The 21,373-nt window shown below is 47.6% G+C and overlaps 1 protein-coding gene across 2 annotated transcripts in view; it reads right to left on the bottom strand.

The window, feature by feature from the left end:
- CENPO (centromere protein O) overlaps positions 1-21,321 on the bottom strand; it is a 181,790-nt gene extending 160,469 nt beyond the window's left edge. Inside the window, exon 1 of one of the 2 annotated variants that reach the window (XM_086925483.1) lies at positions 21,201-21,321. The gene's annotated coding sequence lies outside the window, so the exon portion shown is untranslated. Of the gene's footprint in view, positions 1-20,922; positions 21,176-21,200 lie in introns of those variants that run through there. The other variant, XM_086925482.1, reaches the window with a different exon arrangement.
- Positions 21,322-21,373: the final 52 nt, after the last annotated feature.

Genomic DNA, 21,373 nt, shown 5'->3' with positions numbered 1-21,373 from the left:
CAGCCCCCTTCTAGAGTCTGAATATTGGTCACAGGCCTGGCAGCATGGGTCTGAGGGGAAAGGTTAAACGCAATAGCATTATGTGACAAGAGCCATAAGTGTAGGAATCCTGATGAAGAGGGAAAGAGATAAACACCTCCAGAAGGCCTGCGACGGACATGGGAGGGTGAGTGGGAGAACATACCAACAGAAGCCGCATGAGGGCAGGTATCAGAGGCCCCGGAACTAATAGCTTGGGCAGCAGCACAGAAATCAGACCCAGTAGGAGCAAGGGGCATCAAAACAGGCAGGAATGAGACTTGGTCATAAAAGTTCCGGGAGAGATCAAAAAGATTAGGCAGGGAGAAAACCCCTTTCAGCCCCAAACCTCTCACCGGCTGCTTCTGAAGTTGTATTCTACAAAACTGCATTGTCGTCTCCATCCTTTTCCATGGCCTCCCCAAACAGTGTGTGGCGCCTCGTGGCCAATAGCAACACAGTGCCTGGCTCTAAACACACCCTGCAGTAAGAATGCAACTACCTGGGGGATGGGTTTACGTATTTCCTCAGCCAATACCAGGCTAGAATCCTGGACTTCTAGCCTATTACAGCCTGTGATACTTTTCCCATGCTAATTGAATTTCGTTATGCCTTTGTGATAGACTGTGAGCCCCAGAGTGCCACAGCTCTGTCCTGCTTACAGTTAGTTAATATCTAATTGTCTTTCGGGAACAATATACATTAAATCTTCTTGCCCTCGACAGAAACCAACATGTCTCGGGCATAGGGAGATATGAATTCAAATACAGTGCTAACCTGTGTGCACAGAGTATTCTGGATGAGGCAAGTTTATCTTTACTACCTCATGTATTTTTGGTTGCTCACAATTTTTACTACCTCATGTATTTTGTTTGCTCACAATTGTCACTATTACCTTTACTACCTCATGTATTTTTGGTTGCTCACAATTTTTACTACCTCATGTATTTTGTTTGCTCACAATTGTCACTATTACCTTTACTACCTCATGTATTTTTGGTTGCTCACAATTTTTACTACCTCATGTATTTTGTTTGCTCACAATTGTCACTATTACCTTATGTAAGTAACTAATCTTTTGTAATCTGTTCTTTTGTATTGTTTCTCATTATGTTTCATTTCTGTTCCTAATGTGAAGCGCTCTGACGCCTTCGGGTAAAGTCTGCGCTATATAAAAATGCATAAATAAAATAAAATAAAGTTAGTTCAATGAAACTCTTGGAGATGGAGGCAGGGTTGTAAGTTACCTAGGAAACACTTTGAACAAAAGAATAATGACCATCACCTTTAAAATACAACCAGAATATTTTTGGGAAAAATAGACATGGAAGTTGCTACATTTTTTACTAGTTTTATTGGACCTGGCGGTCTCTGTATTTAACAGAATTCCGCTAGTTTGTGAGATTTTGCACCGTTTAAAGGAGACTTGTGATATATGTATAAATCGGTATAGCATGAGTATCGAAAATAGAAGTGAAGGGGCTGGACAGAGGATGTGGTGTAACGGCCAGAACAGCCGACCTTGGAGCTGGGGTACGAGTCTCTGCATTGGCTCAACATTTTGTACAAGCATGCTAAAAAACATGCAGACGACAAGCATGCTTCAAATGCATGCAGGTTTGCAATATAAAATGATATCAATTGTCTATAGTGTGTCTGTGTGTATGATGAAGTACAAATAAAAAGAACAAAGTATATGCTTGATGAGTGACTGATTGTTTTCGATCCTTAGGACTACTGCACAATTTAATTGACTTCCTCTGGAGGAAAACAGATATGTATCATACCCATTCATGCCACGTGATTGGGCATGGTGTTTAGATTTGGAAAACAGAGGAGTGACGTTGGTTTCTGAATCCTTCGTCTAGCGTCGACATGAGAATTATAATTTAGGACTATTGTCTTGACTCAGGAGTAGATGGGTGGGCGGACAGGTGACAGAATGAGGGCAAGTCAGTGAGTAAAAGAGCAAGCAAGTCCGTCAATGAGCGATTGTGCAGGTGAATGCGTTACAAAGAGGACTGCGTGACAAGTGAGTCAGTGTATTGGTAAGAGAGTGAAAAGCGAATGGACGAATTATTACAAATACAGGAGAGTGATTGCGCGATAAATCTGTTTGAGTACATGTCAGGTGACTGGGTGAGTGGAGAGGTGCATGGACGAGTGTGAATAACATAATAAAGGGAATTGAACCAGCTTGTAGCCACAGAGCTTGGGGGTAGGTTTTATTCACCAGCTCCTCCATCCTTATTTACAAACGGGTCAACCGAGTGATTGACAGGCGCTATGGGAATGAGGCATCCCTGGGACAGACTGGATAACAGCAGAATGGACTGAGATTTCCAGGTTTGAACCAATGTAGAAGGGTCCGAGAGCTGTTAAAGATCAAATAAGGCGCCACCTCCTGTGGCAGTAAAAGTAGATGTGGTCGCTGGTGTGCAGAGCTGTACTGCACTCAGTATTTCCTATTCCGTCTTCACATATAAACTGCGTAAGTGCAGAAAGACGTCCTGCGCCGAGATACCCACTAGAGAGCAAGTCCTCCCCAAGCAGTACGCCCAGGCCCAGTCTTCAGGGCATCACAAGACAGCCGCTTCCCCCACTAAAGTAGCCTGGAGAGAGGACCCCCAGGCTCTATCTGTCCACACTTGCGCCCCTCAGATAGTGTTTATGTCCCTTATCGTTTTATTTCTAATCTTTACACGCCACATTGGAGGCTTGGAAGGGCAACGCCTCGACAAAACAAGTATAAAACCATATGCATCCAATGGCTTAGTTGTGCAGCCTAGGGCAATGCATTCTAGATGAATGAACCGGGGAGAGAGTGTCCCTCCACCTAGATGCAAGAAAGAAAGGGGGCTCAGTGAGCTGAATGCTTGCCACTTACAAAATGCAGTGGTGTGTAGGTCATGAATTGAAATACCGTCTGGTTTATCCAATCTTTCCATCCTTTCAATCAGTAAATTATAAAATAAATTGGATACAAGGAATGTGTCATTTACAACAGTTAGAAACGGCAGAAATGTGGTCGTAGCACTATTAAAAAGATGTTACTATTACAGTACGGTGCTGCTCAAATGCACTGGTACTGGCTTGATCCTATGTCTGTCTGTATATTGCATTGGTCTCCTGTAAAGCGCTCTGATACCCTCACGGGTCAAGTTTGCGCTAAAACACATAAATAAATAATAGGTGGTTTCAAGTATCCCTATTCTCCAACTATTACACCGTGAAAAGCTCAAATGCAAGGTCTTTAAAAAGGTAAAGAACTGTGAATTGTTGGCATGGTTTTCCTGTAGATAAGCAGTCATAGCTTGAGAAAAGTGGAAATGTGCAATAACTGAAGTGTGTTAATGCTTCGTCAGGGGTAGTAAGCGCTATATAAACACAATTACAATGCTATACAACCTACTTTGGCAAGGGCAGCAGTGCTACTTCTGATAACCCATGCATGTGAGTTGGGTTGTGATAACTTTGCCTTCCTGACATTCTTGCGCTTAAAGAGGCTTAGTGCCTCGCTGGAGCCTCAATGGGTTGACACATCTGCAGGATGCGCGCGAGCCCCAAGACAGCCAAAGTTGCAGCAAGCAGCCCTTGATCCCTAGAACAAAACAAGAAGACTACTGAAAATAGCTGCAAGGGGCAGGATAGAGAATGTCACGTAACGAACAGAACTGACGACCTTGGAGCAAGGTTTGAGTAAAATGTGTGCTAACACAAACATATTAAATCAAAGACATCGGACAAACTAGTAAAGTAAAGGTATAGAAATGCATGCTCTCAGAATAATATTAAAAACAAGATATGTAAAGGTAAACTGTAACAGCTCTGCAGCCTTAACTTGATTTAAGTAAAGGTAAAAAATAAATACTGAGTAGAAATGCATGCTAGTCTGATAATATTAAAAACAAGATAAGTAAAGGTACACAGTAAACGCTGTGCAGCCTTAACCCGATAAAAGAAGTTCCACCAACAAAAGCGGATGGGAATAAGTACTTGGACCATTGGACACGGATATTCAATTCAATTCAATAAAAACTTTCTTTCGGTTTTTGTTCAAACCATAAAAGTACATATACAGTGATGACACAATTCGAAATTCATTGGTTGAAAACACATGTCTGATAAAATGCAAAGAGTGCAAGGATGTGCTATCTTCGTTACAATGGAATCAGACAAAGTTAATAAATTCATCGCAGGAGTCCACTACTGATCCATAAAATTTCTCAATTTAACAGTCAATTCTAAGAATTCAGTAATTTGGGGAATACTGTCAATGTGCAAAAGTTGTGAATACATTAAAGCAGATCTCATTTGGGTAAAATTAAGTTTTTTTAAGAGAATCCCCAAATAGCGCTCGCGGGGGTATTCATAAAACCTACATAAAACTTTCCGTTGCAGCCGCAGGGTACTGCAGACCTATTAAAATTAACAATTTTTGGCCTAATCAGCAGATGATGAAAGAGATTCAACCTGAATCTTGTTAACAGGAACTTTTCATGCGAGGTCAGTGAGCCCAATAAATATGGCTCGGTGGTTTCACACGTTTTCAACATGACAAATTTTCTCACACTTTGTTTCTGGAGCTCCACTCCTTCCCTCTGGATCTTCCTGTCTATAAGGAAGGCCGTTTAATTACCTCCAGATCCCCCTTGACAATCCGGCTAGGGTGTTCAAACAGGTCAAGATGCCCAAGCCTAGCAAAGCTGGATTTCAGGTATTTTATCCATGGGGTGCCCAATATCCTGGACAAACAGTCCCTCACAATCAAGTGTGTCAATGGTATGTCCGGATTCAACCACAATTTTATCCAACAAGTCAACAGGCGTAAGGAGAAAATGTCACATAAGTATTGAGTCCCCAGTTCTTCGTGTACTGCAACATTGGACGTACCTGCGGGTACACACAGGAGATGCTTCATAAAAAAAATTTCAGCAATCTGCAGCCGCTCACCGCCAACATACCCCCATATTTCACTACCATATGTGGCAGTTGCCACAGATTTAGCGTGATAGAGTTTCAACATTGCACTGGTAGTTTTTTTCCCCCAATTTTGAAGCAAAGTTAAAAATGGAGGCATTCACCCTGACCAATTCTCCTTCCTTTTTAGCAAGATGCGGACCTCAATTTAGTTTAGTATCAAAAAGAACCCCAAGATAGGAGAACGTATTTGATATCGGGATTACCGCTTCATCAATTTTGAATGAAAAGTTCCTACTTGGTTATTGGCCTACTTGCATGACAAATGATTTTGAATTATTAATCGAAAGATCTCTGTCATGAACGATTTAAAAGCATTTAATAAAGCTTAAAGGCCCCTTTCGGTTCTAGATATTAAAACTGCATCATCTGCATATAAAAGTACCGGAATTCCCCGCGTGCCGACTCTAGGACAGTCAACCTGAACCTTCTGCAAAACGCTATCTAGATCATCAATATAAAAATTAAAAAGAAAGGGGGCCAAAATACATCCTTGACGGACACCCTTTCTAATGTCAAAGTTATTTGTTACGCTCAGATCTTGGGAATATCTAACATTTGCTCTGGGATTGCTGTGGAGATCAACAAGAAAATCAACAATTCCACTATCCACACCCTTCGCCCTCATGGACTGCCACAACTTCCCCCTGTTCACACAGTCAAAAGCTGAGGACAGGTCCATGAAGGCGAGGTTGATGGTACGGTACCACTTTGAGCTACAGTGTACGTACTTAATATTAAAAATAAGTTAAGGCATTGAGTTATTGTTGAACGACCACTGCAGAAACCATACTGGGAGATGGACATGATGTTGTTTTCCAGCACCCAGTCTGAAAGTCTCTGCAGTAGTATCCTTCCTATTATTTTAACCATAGAGTCTAATAGTGAAATAGGTCTGTAGCAATGTGGGCTACACTTGTCCCCCTTTTTGAAAACCGGGACAATCGTAGAAACACCCTATGATAGTGGGCAACCACTTTTCACAGCAGCATTAAAAACAGACTCTAGTATTGGAGCCCAGAAGGGAGGCTTAGACCTAAATAAGTCTGGGGGGATCCCATCAGGACCGGGTGCTTTCCCGGCTGTTAGTCCCACAATACCCTCAATGACCTCCCCACTATCCATGCTAATAAGCTCACCAGTAATACAAGGTGCAGGGTTAGAAGTTTCATCCATCGGGCAGCAGTATAATTGCTTGAAGTGTTCTTCCCACTCCTCCTTTGGTATGTAACATTCTAAACCATCACCAGGCTCCTGGACCAGGAAAGGTTTCTTCATTACAGCCCAGAATCTGGAGCTGGACCTCAAAGTAGTGGGATCAAGGATCTCGCTCCAGGCCTCTTCCCTTAGGGATTCCTTACGTTGGGCAATAGTAGATTTATATTCTTTGACAGTCGCCTGTATTCTTGGTTTAGCTACTAGTGCCATCCTTAGGTTCCTTGCTGCTTTAGAACAGTCATGGTTAAACCATTTTGGTCCCACGTTCTCTACGTTTTTTGCTGGTACCGAAAGCAGCTGAGAGACCTTGTCTGAAAAACTTTGGAACGCACGAGGACCTTACTCGGCTGTATGCCTTCTTGAGTACAGGTGATAATTTCATCTGCACAAATGACTTTAATGTCTTTATACAGCAGATCTGGGGTGATCTTAGACCATCTCAGTCGACGTCTCCCATCAGTTGTGCTCACCCTACCCGAAATGTAATTCGGCCCTTCTTTGGCTCATCAAGTGAACAGTGAGCGGATTGTGATCACTAAATTCACTGTCTTCAATGGTGAAAGAGTCCACAAAAGACTGCATTGGTAATGAAATTAATACATAGTTATGTTATGTTGTTATGTTATCAGCAATTTTATAGCGCACAGCTGCCCCAGCAAAGGGGCGTTCCGGCGCTTTGGACAGGCATAAAAGACATAACACAAAAGACATAAGAGAATCAGAGAGCAGGAAAGTAGAATGCTAAAGTACAGAAGGGAACAGATGGGTTTTAATAGCCCTCCTGAAATCAAGCAACTCATCCAGTGCACGAATTTGGGATGGACGTGAGTTCCATAATTTAGCAGCTAAAACACGGAAGGATCGTCCTCCGGCTCGGCAGAGCCTGAACCGCGGGACCACAACCAGGTTTTGACCCAAAGACCTCAGGGAACGAGAAGGAACATAGGGAATGAGAAGGTTCTCAAGGATCTGGGGGAAGGACAATTTGAGGATCTTAAAAGACAGACATAAGGTCTTAAAGTCAATCCGTTGCGCCATGGGCAGCCAGTGTAGCGTCCGGATAGTTTCTTTCACGGAACAGAACCTCGGTAGACCCACCAGGGCTCTGGCAGCAGCATTTTGAACACACTGCATCCGGGCGACTTCCGCCTGATTGGCCCCTAACAGGAGCGAACTGGCGTAGTCAAGCCGTGATAAAATAGTAGCCTGCATAATCAGCTGCATGGTAGGGGCGTCGAAAAATTTCAGAATGGGCCTAAGCCCTCGCAAAGTCCCGAAACAAGTAGCTGCCACTTTTTTTGTGTGGCTGCAGAAACTGAGGGCAGAGTCTAGCCAGACACCTAAGTTTTTAACCTCCGAAACCGGAGTTGGAGTGACACCTAGCTCTGGAGGCCACCACTCTTCACCCCAAAGGTTGCTCTGTTTGCCCACGATCAGGACCTCCATCTTCTTAGCATTGAGCTGAAGACAGTTAGCTGTCATCCAGCCCGTTACTGCTAAGAGACCATCCCGGAACCTGGGGGCATCAAGGTCGGACCTCCCACTCAGTGTCACCGCCAGTGGCGTGTCGTCAGCATAGGAGACCATAGTCATGATCCAATGCTTGGCGACCGCAGCCAGCGACTGCACATAAAGATTAAACAATGTGGAGCTCCGTGCCGATCCCGAAGGCACTCCCAGTTCGAGCGGATAGGATTTAGACTCAATGGGTGGGGTTGCAACCCTGAATGAGCGATCGGCTAAAAAAGACCGAAACCAGTCCAATGCTATGCCAGAGACACCAGCCTCTTCCAGACGTTGCAGCAGAATTGCTGACACGCTGCTCCTGAGGCGGAAAGCCGGGAGAGCGCTCGTATTTTTTTTAAAACTTGTTGACTGTGTAACTTTGTGATTTTAAAAACCTGCACTCTTACCCTAAGCCTTTGTCAAACAGAAGCGGACCCTCCGCTGTTCTAAAACCGGCGCGCAAAGCGATTACCAGCGCCACGGCCGACTGATAGGCCACGCCCCCTTCGGAGGCCACGCCCACCGCCCACAGAATAAAAGCGACGCTGATCACTAGCGTCCCTTACTGCTGACACGCTGCTCCTGAGGCGGAAAGCCGGGAGAGCGCTCGTATTTTTTTTTTAAAACTTGTTGACTGTGTAACTTTGTGATTTTAAAAACCTGCACTCTTACCCTAAGCCTTTGTCAAACAGAAGCGGACCCTCCGCTGTTCTAAAACCGGCGCGCAAAGCGATTACCAGCGCCACGGCCGACTGATAGGCCACGCCCCCTTCGGAGGCCACGCCCACCGCCCACAGAATAAAAGCGACGCTGATCACTAGCGTCCCTTACTGCTGACACGCTGCTCCTGAGGCGGAAAGCCGGGAGAGCGCTCGTATTTTTTTTAAAACTTGTTGACTGTGTAACTTTGTGATTTTAAAAACCTGCACTCTTACCCTAAGCCTTTGTCAAACAGAAGCGGACCCTCCGCTGTTCTAAAACCGGCGCGCAAAGCGATTACCAGCGCCACGGCCGACTGATAGGCCATGCCCCCTTCGGAGGCCGCGCCCACCGCCCACAGAATAAAAGCGACGCTGATCACTAGCGTCCCTTACTGCTGACACGCTGCTCCTGAGGCGGAAAGCCGGGAGAGCGCTCGTATTTTTTTTAAAACTTGTTGACTGTGTAACTTTGTGATTTTAAAAACCTGCACTCTTACCCTAAGCCTTTGTCAAACAGAAGCGGACCCTCCGCTGTTCTAAAACCGGCGCGCAAAGCGATTACCAGCGCCACGGCCGACTGATAGGCCACGCCCCCTTCGGAGGCCACGCCCACCGCCCACAGAATAAAAGCGACGCTGATCACTAGCGTCCCTTACTGCTGACACGCTGCTCCTGAGGCGGAAAGCCGGGAGAGCGCTCGTATTTTTTTTTAAAACTTGTTGACTGTGTAACTTTGTGATTTTAAAAACCTGCACTCTTACCCTAAGCCTTTGTCAAACAGAAGCGGACCCTCCGCTGTTCTAAAACCGGCGCGCAAAGCGATTACCAGCGCCACGGCCGACTGATAGGCCACGCCCCCTTCGGAGGCCACGCCCCCTGCCCACAGAATAAAAGCGACGCTGATCACTAGCGTCCCTTACTGCTGACACGCTGCTCCTGAGGCGGAAAGCCGGGAGAGCGCTCGTATTTTTTTTAAAACTTGTTGACTGTGTAACTTTGTGATTTTAAAAACCTGCACTCTTACCCTAAGCCTTTGTCAAACAGAAGCGGACCCTCCGCTGTTCTAAAACCGGCGCGCAAAGCGATTACCAGCGCCACGGCCGACTGATAGGCCACGCCCCCTTCGGAGGCCACGCCCACCGCCCACAGAATAAAAGCGACGCTGATCACTAGCGTCCCTTACTGCTGACACGCTGCTCCTGAGGCGGAAAGCCGGGAGAGCGCTCGTATTTTTTTTTTAAAACTTGTTGACTGTGTAACTTTGTGATTTTAAAAACCTGCACTCTTACCCTAAGCCTTTGTCAAACAGAAGCGGACCCTCCGCTGTTCTAAAACCGGCGTGCAAAGCGATTACCAGCGCCACGGCCGACTGATAGGCCACGCCCCCTTCGGAGGCCACGCCCACCGCCCACAGAATAAAAGCGACGCTGATCACTAGCGTCCCTTACTGCTGACACGCTGCTCCTGAGGCGGAAAGCCGGGAGAGCGCTCGTATTTTTTTTAAAACTTGTTGACTGTGTAACTTTGTGATTTTAAAAACCTGCACTCTTACCCTAAGCCTTTGTCAAACAGAAGCGGACCCTCCGCTGTTCTAAAACCGGCGCGCAAAGCGATTACCAGCGCCACGGCCGACTGATAGGCCACGCCCCCTTCGGAGGCCACGCCCACCGCCTATCTACTTACTACTCGATAAGTATGTGCCTCCATAGGAAGCGCAGCGGACGAGCGCAGCGGGCGCGCCGAAGGCGCGCCTAAGGAAAGCCCGTCTGCGCCCGTCCGCGACCGACCGAGGCCCGAGGCCATACACCCTGCTCCTCGCATTCAATACTCCCACTCGCAACTCACTGCTCAGCAAGGCAAGTGGACTCTACCTGCCGCTATCTTAGCTCGTATTTCTGATCTTGGACTACTAACTGTACATGAGTCAACCCACATTAACATCCTGTCTTCGCCCCTGAAGACCACTTCCTCGAACTCGCTCCAGAACGTCCTCCCCCCTTCAGCAATAACAGCTATGTACTTAAACACACGATCAGCAGTAAAACACCAGCTTGACCTTTTCACTCTACTGGATTCCCATCAACCGGATTTATTATTTCTCACTGAGACCTGGTTCTCAGACAGTTCTCTTCCCTCCCTGCTGGCAATACTCCCCCCGACTTATTATGCCATTCGAGCCGACCGCCCCTCGGCCAGGCCTGGCGGCGGGGTAGCCCTTATCGCTCGTAAGGAGCTCACTTTTCACCCCTTAGCCTCCCCCTCCATGGGTACCTCAGACTGTTTAGTGGTTCGATCCCTTTCCTTTTCTCCCCCTCTGACTTGTGTCCTCGTGTACCGACCCCCGTCTTCCCCTCAAACGTTCCTTCCCTGTTTTCAAGACCTAATGGCGACGTTGGTTGTCAACCATTCTTCCATCATTGTCCTGGGAGATTTTAATTTTTGGCCCTTCGACCCTGCGGAATGCGCCACGTCCAAGGAATTCTCAGACTCTCTTCGGTCGCTCAACTTTACATCAGTCGTCAATACTCCCACACACAGGTTGGGTCATATCTTGGACCAAATCTGGCAACGCGACTGCCCGGTCAGTTCTCTTTCCATCTCCCCATGTCCATGGTCGGATCACTCACTGATCACCCTATCCCTAGCTCCCGTCCCACCAGCCAAGCCCACCCCTGCGAGGAATGTCTGGGCGCGCTCATGGAATCGTGTCGACATCGAAGCACTATCGACCCTCCTCTCTTCTTCTAGCCCCGACCTGACTGCGCTACCCTCTTCTGGCCAGGTAGACGCCATCACCGATTGGCTACGAGCCGGGTGCGACACTGTCGCCCCTCTAAAACGCATCGCAACCAAACGCTCTAAAGACGCAAACCGTTGGTTCTCAGACGATCTAAAGAACCTAAAACTCGTTCTCCGCCAAGCCGAACGACAATGGAGACGAAACTACTGCCCCATTGCTAAAACCAGGTATACTGAACTTCTTACCCAGTACAAGAAAGCCATATTAGACACAAAGAAAGACTATTTCTCCTCAAAAATCCAACTAGCGGAGAACCGGCCGAGAGAAATCTTTTCTATCATCCAAGACCTCGCCTTCTCCGACAGAGCTTCACTCAAACCATCACCCTCTCAATCACTATGCGATTCCCTTAATCACTTCTTCCTAGATAAAATCAGTAAAATTAAAATTAAAATTTCCCCCCCATCCCCGACCTTCACGGACTACCGACGTCCCCCAGCCACCGCTCATCTGGACTCAATTCCCCCCCTATCGACCGACTCATTTCTTTCCATTCTTCCGTTGGTCAAGTCCGGCTCCCCGCTGGATCCCTGCCCTGCTTACATCTTAAAGCAGATTTACACCTTCTGCCCCTCACCACCTTTAGCGCTCCTCAATAGCTCACTGACTCAGGGCATCGTTACCCCAGCACTTAAATCAGCAGTGATCGTACCGATCCTCAAAAAACCTGGAGCGGACCCTTCCGACCCTGCTAACTTCCGTCCAATCTCCCTCTTGCCTTTCCTGGCAAAGGTATTGGAACGACACGTGGTCAAAATACTGAGTGACTTCGTGGAAAGTCATGGGGTCTTGGCCCCAAGACAGGCTGGCTTCCGCCCAGCCCACTCAACTGAGTCCGTCATAACATCAGTTCTGGATAACCTCCGACAAGGAATGGACACCAATCAACATCAGGCCCTGATCCTCCTAGATCTTTCCGCCGCATTCGACACCGTGGACCATACCATCTTACTTTCACGGGTCGAGGCGGCGGGAATTCGAGGAACAGCCCTACTATGGTTGTCCTCCTTTTTGAGCGGTCGGACTCAGGCGGTTCGTCTGGGAGAGTTCTCTGCGGAATCTTTACCCATCCAATGCGGTGTCCCCCAGGGTTCCTCACTATCCCCCCTTTTATTTAATCTCTACATCGCCCCCCTTATTTTTGCTTTACAGCAGCTGGAGGTCTCTGTGTACAACTATGCAGATGACCTCCAGCTCATCTTCCACCTGTCCTCTGCCCCAGAGTCCATGTCTAAGGTTCAGTCCATCATGACCTTTATCCAGGACTGGATGAACTTCAACCACCTGAAACTCAACCCCGATAAAACGGAGTTGGTGTTGACAGGTGGTTGCTCCAGTCCCTGGTCCCCCTCCTTCTGGCCCCCATCATTAGGTCCCCCACTCACTCCAGTATCCTCTGTCAAAACCCTTGGCTTCAAAATCAATAACCAACTTTCCTTACATTCCCAAGTCTCTGCTGTGGTGTCATCAGCCTTTCTGTCGCTCAGGACTATCCGTAGAGTCTCACGATTTTTCGCCCCAGACGCACTCAAACTAATTCTTCTGGCCATGGTGACATCTCGCCTAGATTATGGCAATGTCCTATACCATGGCATGCCTGACTACCTCATGAGGCGCCTCCAGCTGGTTCAAAACCAGGCCGCCCGGCTGGTTTTTAACCTTTCTAGATCGCACCATGTTACTCCTCTTCTTCTTTCCCTCCATTGGCTCCCTGTCCGGCAGCGCGTCTTATTCAAGCTCGGCTGCACTATCTTTAAAGCCAGGACAGGCTCCGCCCCTTCCTTCATCAACTCAGCTATACATTCCTATACTCCGTCACGAGACCTCCGATCCTCCTCCCACCACCTTCTCGTGGTTCCCCGTTTCAAACGGAAGAAATGGGGTGGTTCCAAATTTGCTACCACGGGCCCAGCTTTCTGGAACTCTCTCCCACTGTCCCTCAGATCCTGTACTCAATATCCCCTCTTCCGCAGAGATCTCAAGACTTTCCTCTTTACCCAAGCCTTCCCATCCTGAATCTCTTCACCATTCCCCCTTTTCCGACCGACTGAGTAGCTGTTATCAGTGAGCGCCAAGAAACCGCCAGGTGTACGAGCGCTATACAAATCCCTTCAAATTCAAATTCAACAAATTGAGTGTGAAACCGTATCAAACGCGGCACTGAGGTCAAGTAACACTAGTGCTGCAGTCTGAACGGAATCAAGCACGGACCGCAGATGTTCCGTCATCGAGAGTAAAGCGGTCTTGGTGCTGTGGCCAGCATGGAAGCCACTCTGGGAGGGATCCAGAATTTTAGCCCTCTGTAGAGGTTCAGACAGAATACCATTGACATGGGCCTCTGCAACCTTCGCAACCCATGGGAGCAAAGAGATTGGTCGATAATTCTGCAGTTTTAGGGGGTCCAACGTGGGTTTCTTTAGGATCGGGGTGACAAAAGCCTGTTTCCATTTAGTTGGAACAGTACCTGAGGAAAAGGACAGGTTAATAAGATGGCGCACAGGAGGGAGACAGAATAGATGGTTCCCTAAACTGCGCCGGTCTGAGAGGGTCAGCAGGAGACCAAGATTTTACTCTAGTAGCCAACCGATTAAACACCTCCTCCGACAGGCAAGGGAGAGTCGAAAGAACCACATTCGTGGAGGGGTTGGATCTCAGAGCCTCGCTCGAAGGGATAGAGCTAGGAAAAGAGCGATAGATAGCCTGAACCTTTGAGACTCTTCACAATGAGACTCTGAACAAATTTCAGCTGTAGGAGCTCTTTTCGCGATAAGGTCTTTAAGGACTTTGAAGATCAATTTCGACGAGTTAGAGCGGTTTTTAAACTCTTTAGAATAGTAGGCCACACGGGCCCTGCATATGGCTGTATGATAACTTTTGACTTTAGTGAGGTATGCAGTCTTTTTCCCAGCTTCGTAAGTTTTCCGCCAGTCCCGTTGTTTGGATGCTTTTTTTAGCGGCAACATGGTACTATCATACCATGGACTTGGTTCTAAGGAGCGACATTTGCTCCACATGGCGGGGATCAAAGCATCTAGAGCCCGGCTAATCCAAGCACAGAAAAGATCATAGCCGGATTCCACCTCGTTAAGGGGACCAAGCGGATTTTCAACAAGTAGGCGGTGGAAGTCTTCAAGCTTTAGTTTTTTCCAGGGGCGTTTAAAAACGAGTCTATCTACCGGTTTAAAAGGGAGGTCTCTGATCGTAAGATACAATTTCACTAGAAAATGGTCGGACCAGGCAACTGGGCTTGGCTGCGGAACCTTAGCTCCCAATAAATTCGAGAATATGGGATCCAATATATGTCCACCCACGTGTGTAGGGTGAGTAACCAGCTGACTTCGCTGCAGTGCCTCTAGATCTGCAATAGTACTGCTAATCAATGGAGTATGGTGGCGATCAAAATGGAGATTAAGATCTCCAAGGATACTAAAATTGGCAGAACCCATTGCAAGGGAGCTAGCTGTTTCATGAAGAGCTTTCCTGAAGGCATTATCATTGCCAGGCGGACAATAAATCAATAGGCCGGAGAAGGTAAAATGGTGGCTGACCGTGACATTAAAATGTGCACTCTCGCAGCCATCCAAGTTCAGTACCTTCCAGACGCAAGGATAACAAGACTTAACTACATAGTCAATGAAAGTTCCTCTCCCATGCCCCTTAAAAGTCAGGACCGCAAAACTCTTGGCAGGATCCATCAAGGCCATGGTCGGTGTCACATCCAGGTCATTCAAAAAATCATTAGAGTTCCCCCTCAATCGTGTGTTCTAAATGCAAACCCTTGAATTGTGCACAATTCAGATCCAGAATACTTTTCAAAAGGGGTCACCACAGGGGTGAACATTAAAAAGTCACCCATGCTCATAAGATTATGAAGGCACTGTTTCATTGACATACTGATAAAAACATTCAATGCTGAAATTTGACTAGAATCTGAGCATGGATTGACAGCATTATAAAAGTTGACCAGACCAGCTATGCAGTTTTCTCCAGTTAAAATTAGACCGATAATTCCAGGGTTGGCAGATGATACTCTACGTACTTTACAAGACAATGCAATCGAGATGAACGTAACCATCCCCCCTTAGGTCTTCCCCTGATGGTTGCAATTGCGGGACGTAGAATGCCTTATACCCTTCTAAAAAATAGTTGCATTCAGTTGACCAGGTCTCCTGCAGACAAATTATCTGATACTGCTTGATATACCTAATACAATTACAATCCTCCATTTTAGCACCCAATTGTGCTATATTCCAAGAAATTACATTGTTATGACTCATTTTTTCCCGTGTGGCTTCCATACCTCCCAAGTCAGCCGATCTCTCCCTTCCCTGTCCCTCTGAGTCCTCACGTCAATCACACGCCTCTAGGCCGGAGAGTAAATCAAATCTATTTTGCATCACAACATTAAACCCATTCCTACAATGGTTATCAACATTATTGAGTTGTGTTACTTCATGGGCCAGATGATGAATAGGAGTAAATGGTCTAATTCTACTAAAGTCAGGAGGAGCTTTAATTAGATGAGTGTAGAAGTAGCCAAGTGGACGCACACATACACTATTCACATCATAGACTAAAGAGGCTGCTCTTAACAAAACTGTTGCAACATGTTGGGGGTGCTTAAAGTTAACAATGACACAATCCCCACTACATGTCTTACTAGACGGGCCAATCCAATTTACTCTTCTAGTGGACAATATTTGCTCAGAGTATGTGTTGGACCTGGAGTTATTAGGCCACATAGGGTAGCTTGGCACAGAGTAGCTAAGACTAAACTTCCAAGGTATCAAGGTTAAGCTTGCGTCACACCATTCAGTAATCCAGCGTTCATCCACTTAGAAAAATAAAGACACTACACCAGTCTTGGAAAAATACGGGCTGTTTTATAAAATCTCTGCGTAGTTCTCTTTTTACTTATTATCAGTGTTACATGTAAAGCTCTACTTTAGTTCATTAGCAACTACACAATCACATAACTCGCATTAAAAACCAGCAAAGTGTAGTACACAACTTTTGTTGAGGTAATTAGTGAACTTGGAGGTTTCTTGTAACCATACACAATGATGCTTTACCCCAGAGGATTCAGTGCTATAACTGGAAGGAAAATACAGGTTTCAGTCACTTTTAAACAATTAGCCCACTAGAACTGGGATTCACAGCGTGGTGTCTGGACTTCAACAAGCAAGGTATTACAATAACTCATTCAGCCGTAAGGCTGGGTCTACACCTCCAATGTATTTACAGTTTGTTCCAATGACCTTCCTGAGTGTTTAACGGCTTCTGAGGGGAAGAATCCCTTCTCAACTCAGGTTTCCCTTTTCCCAGTTCAGCTCTGCAAACCTGGCAGTAAATCAATCCCTCACTGTAATGGCTGTAAAATAAGATAATCCCTCCCATAATGAAACAGTCTCGAATGCCCTCAGTTGCACTTCTTCTCAAGTAATGCCAGAAGCGCTAGATGGAAAACGGAGATTGACCCAAGCTTCACTGTCTGATTCACTCCACCAATCACGGTCCGACAGGTTACTCGGTCTCACCCCTCCCGTTTCCCTCTTGAGGCAGCCACAAGGCCCACTTAGCCCAGGGGCCCCCCCTTCTTCACTTCTTAGTCTTACCGGGTTCAGTCAAGATCAAACCCGGTCAGCTCCCTCGCCAGGGCGACCTTTACTGAGCACGTCGCGGCTGTTCACAGGAGTTTCCCAGCCCTGGCTCGGCAGATTCCTCCCAGTGCACCAAGCCGGGGTTTCTTCGCCTCTCTCCCGTCACTTCTTCCAGCTCCGTCGGAAGAGAGGGAGGGTGCTTTCGCGGGACAGCCTCTTCCGGACTCCGCCCCCCTCCTCAGCACTCATGCGTCGGCTCCGACTGGCTTCCGCGGCTCCGTCCTCGATGTCGGGCTGCACAGCTGATGGTCTCCAGACCCTCCCCACGGTTTCTCCTCAGCGGGGGGCCCGCAACGAGATGGCCGGACTTCCCAAAGCCGTTATCTCGGCTAGCAGGTGGGTCTTGCTTCACGGACCCTTTTTCCTCGGACTGTTTTCAGGCTCGGCGACAGAGTCTTCACTAGTTCCCTTTCCGCCTCTTCCTGGCTCCCTGAAGGTTTCGCCGGAGGGGACACAAGGTAGAAGGGACTCCCAGTCAGACTCTTCTCCCAAGGAGGGTTCCCTCGCTAGCTGCCCACAGTTCTCCGCTAGCGCTTTAGGGATATACCTGGCAGGCACTGCGAAGTTTAGGAAGTTAGAGGCAAATTCCCCCAGGGTCGGGCTTAGCCGATAGAAGGGGGGCACGTCAACCAATAGCGCAGCCGGCTCAAAGGACGATCTTTACACTAGTAGTGTGCCTTCCTCCCCACACTAACGCTTCACTCCTCCCCCAGTTCTCTCAAGTTCTCTGGTCACCACTAAAATGGCTGCCCAACATTCCGCCTTATATAGGCTGACCCAGGAAAGTCCAGAAGGGTCCAGAGGGTTCTGGAACGTTCCTATGCTAACCTATGGGTCCAGTCTCTAAGGTGGCAGTTGTGGCAGTTGCCGGACACCATTTTGTGGGTCTTGTAAATCTAGTCAGAAAGGCGCCTAGGCCTCAAGAAAAAGACTATGAGGGCAAAGAGCACCTAACCCCTAGGTCAACACCTGTAAACCCATTGGACATAAAAAATAAAGAGATTGAGGGGCAAAAAGGGGAAATAAATAAATAAATAAATAAATAAATAAATAGATAGGAGGGACCACCCAGAGGGCTGACAGGTCTAACAGTATGTAATTGGAAAGCCACATCTCTTGTTCAGCGATGAAACTGTTTTGTTTTTAAGTGATTCATGGGATTCCTCATGGGGCTGAGCATGGTGACGATCAATAGGCGGGACATTGGTTAGGACAACCACATAGGGTGCACAATCAGGGGGAAGATTAATGAAGCGACTTTTCTTTACTTGTCTAAAACCCAAATTGCCCTCTGGTACTGCTATAGCCTGTTTATTCTGACAAATTATTGGTGTGGGATTGGGCGTAGCAGTTTCAATTACTGTTATTTGCTGGCTGCGTTGCTGTAAAATGCCTTTACTAATTCCCTGCCCCTCGCCAGCAGGGCCCTTGGTGACAGCCTTAGTTCTTTCAGCCAAGGCCAGATGCGTTGCTATCAAACCTCCTAGTCTGTTAACTTCTAGGGCAACAGTATCCAATTTAAGCACTAGGGGTTTAATGATCTCTTCCTCTTTGCCTCGATCTTGGCTTCTATAGCACAGACCAATAGTGCAAATTGCTCCGGGTTTATATTTATACTGGCTGCGCTTTTTCCTTCCTGTGGGTCAATTCCACCAGAGGGACTATTTTGGAGTAATTGGGTTGTTTCTGCTCTTTTTTTTGCTATACTTCCCCCCACGTATAATTTGTAATTTCCTACAAGCCCTCACTGCTCTAGGGACTGGCGGGGGCTGCTCCATTGCCTCAATAGATATATCAGGCATATCCTCAAGCAGCTCAAAATTAACCTGCGCTTCAACTGATACGGCAACCTGATTGCCCAGATCAGAGTTATCATCCACTGGTAACTCCACTAGTGGGGTAGGAGTGTCTGGGTGTACAGCAGGAGGGCTCCCTCGTCCTAGCGAGGCTCTCAGGTCGTTATTAATTTTGTTGACCACTTTCACTAAATAATTGTCTATGGTAGCCAACCCAGATGCAGTTTTATCAGATTTAGTTTTAGACATGGTCAAAACTTACAATTAGTACTTAGATGCTAAGTAAGAGAACAAAACAAAACGTCAAATACAAATTACCCTAATACCAGGGTTACAAATATATTTACTAAAATAATTACTAAGACAGAGCCCTAGCCAAAGTCAAAAAGTTACAAGTCTCACTTGAGCATATTAATCCTTTGCTGCAGGACCAAAGTCTGTGGCCCGGCCCAGCCTCGTCCGGCCACAGACAGCACGCCCCTTGCCCGGGCTAAGGTCGGCGCACGCCCGCGGGACGGGAGGCGTTCCGGTATTAAGTAGCGCCTCCGGGCGCTGTCAGTGTCGTCCCAGGTGCGCCTGCTCGACCCTGGGGCACCTGGGGGATGTAGTCCTGCACTGGGTTGGAGAAGAGCTGTCTTTGAAGTCCGGCCGTTCCCCTCACGGCGCTGCGGTGGCAGGTAGGTGGAAAAGAACTGCTGTTGCCCTCACGACGCAAGTTTGTTCAAGGGTATTGCCTCCCACTGAGCGCTCGACGTTAAGTAGCGCCTCCGGGCGCTGTCAGTGTCATCCCAGGTGCCCCTGCTCGACCCTGGGGCACCTGGGGGATGTAGTCCTGCACTGGGTTGGAGAAGAGCGGTCTTTGAAGTCCGGCCGTTCCTCTCACAGCGCTGCGGTGGCAGGTAGGTGGAAAAGAACTGCTGTTGCCCTCACGGCGCAAGTGTGTTCAAGGGTATTGCCTCCCACTGAGCGCTCGGCGCTCCGGTGTTAAGTAGCACCTCCGAGCACTGTCAGTGTCGTCCCAGGTGCGCCTGCTCGACCCTGGGGCACCGGGAGGGATGTAGTCCTGAACTGGGTTGGAGAAGACCTGTCTTTGAAGTCCGGCTGTTCCCCTCACCGCGCTGCGGTGGCAGGTAGGTGGAAAAGAACTGCTGTTGCCCTCACGGCGCAAGTGTGTTCAAGGGTATTGCCTCCCACTGAGCGCTCCGGTGTTAAGTAGCGCCTCCGGGCGCTGTCAGTGTCGTCCCAGGTGCGCCTGCTAGACCCTGGGGCATGTAGTCCTGCACTGGGTTGGAGAAGAGATAATTTTGAAGTCCGGCCGTTCCCCTCACCGCGCTGCGGTGGCAGGTAGGTGAAAAAGAACTGCTGTTTCCCTCACGGTGCAAGTGTGTTCAAGGGTATTGCCTCCCACTGAGCGCTCCGGTGTGAAGTAGCGCCTCAGGGCGCGGTCAGTGTCGTCCCAGGTGCGCCTGCTCGACCCTGGGGCACCTGGGGGATGTAGTCCTGGACACAGATATGCCAGGTCTGGTGGCTTAGTGGGCTAGGGCTAATGCGTTTATTGAAGGGGCCTGTGTTTGACCTCACTGTCACAGGTTAAAATCCCGGTGGGTCCACAAATCCTTTCATCCTTCTGAGGTCGATAAAATTAGTACCATTGAGTTGGGTAACAAACATCTGTTATTCAGAGCCAAGATACCCTTCTGGGTGAATGCGAGCTTTACAAATACACGTTTTGTTATAAGAGAAAAACACAAGGAACAGGAAATAGAACGCTACAACAAATAGAAACGGAAAAAAAGTAAAGTGCCAAGCATAAATAAGGAAGGAAGTGCAGGATGTAAAACCTTTTTAAGATAAATTAAATACGATAGATTTTGTAAGCGCTGTGCAGGCAAAACCTAAAAACCACAGAGTTATGGCTAAGTGTGAGAAAATCGATATTTCGTGGCTAGCTGCGTGTCAGCCCTCTGCCAGAACTTACAAGCCTTCTAAGATATGGAGATTTTGATAGCATTACTCTCACGTTTACCTATGGTTCGAGACAATTTTAGACACTCAAATTGCAAGAAGGTGGTTTCTTCTGAATATTAGCACTACGTCTTTATTATGGCGCTTTTCTAGTCGTTAAGCATCACTAAATTTACATGGTAACATCACACATGACATCAGCATGACAGAAATGGGAAACAGAAACCATGACAGCTCTTAACATTCCGTATTCAAGCGTCTGGGGATTAGCGCCTTACCTCCCACCCCCTGTCAAAGAATATTAAAACCGGATTTCCTTTTCTTCCGTCTTTTACTGCCTTGTTATTCACACCTAAACGACCTTACGCCAATGGAGCAAAATTCACTCTGAAGGTTAATCTCTGGCGATTAACAGGCTGCGATGCTGGACGCGACTGCATAACTCCTCAGGGCTGGGAAGCTGACTTCTTCATGACACCAGATCTACTCTATACAAGCGGGAACCCGTTCAAAGAAACCGCCCTCTCTACTGCCCACTAAAGCAGAGCCCGCCTACCGCTCCGGAAAAACTGCACTGCAGGCCGGAAGTGGCGCTCCATCCCCACGTGGACTGGTATCATCTGTTTGTATTGTTGAGAGTTTGGCACCTGAAGTTGCGGCCCAGCTATACGTTGGCCGGCACTTCAGGGTGGCCACTGTCCTATGTTTACTAACACGTCCCTCGACCCG

Source organism: Lissotriton vulgaris, chromosome 6 (assembly GCF_964263255.1).
Source record: "Lissotriton vulgaris chromosome 6, aLisVul1.2, whole genome shotgun sequence".
Lineage (NCBI taxonomy): Eukaryota > Metazoa > Chordata > Amphibia > Caudata > Salamandridae > Lissotriton > Lissotriton vulgaris.
Note: the sequence above shows the minus strand (reverse complement) of the source record. Positions and strands in the feature narration are given on the sequence as shown.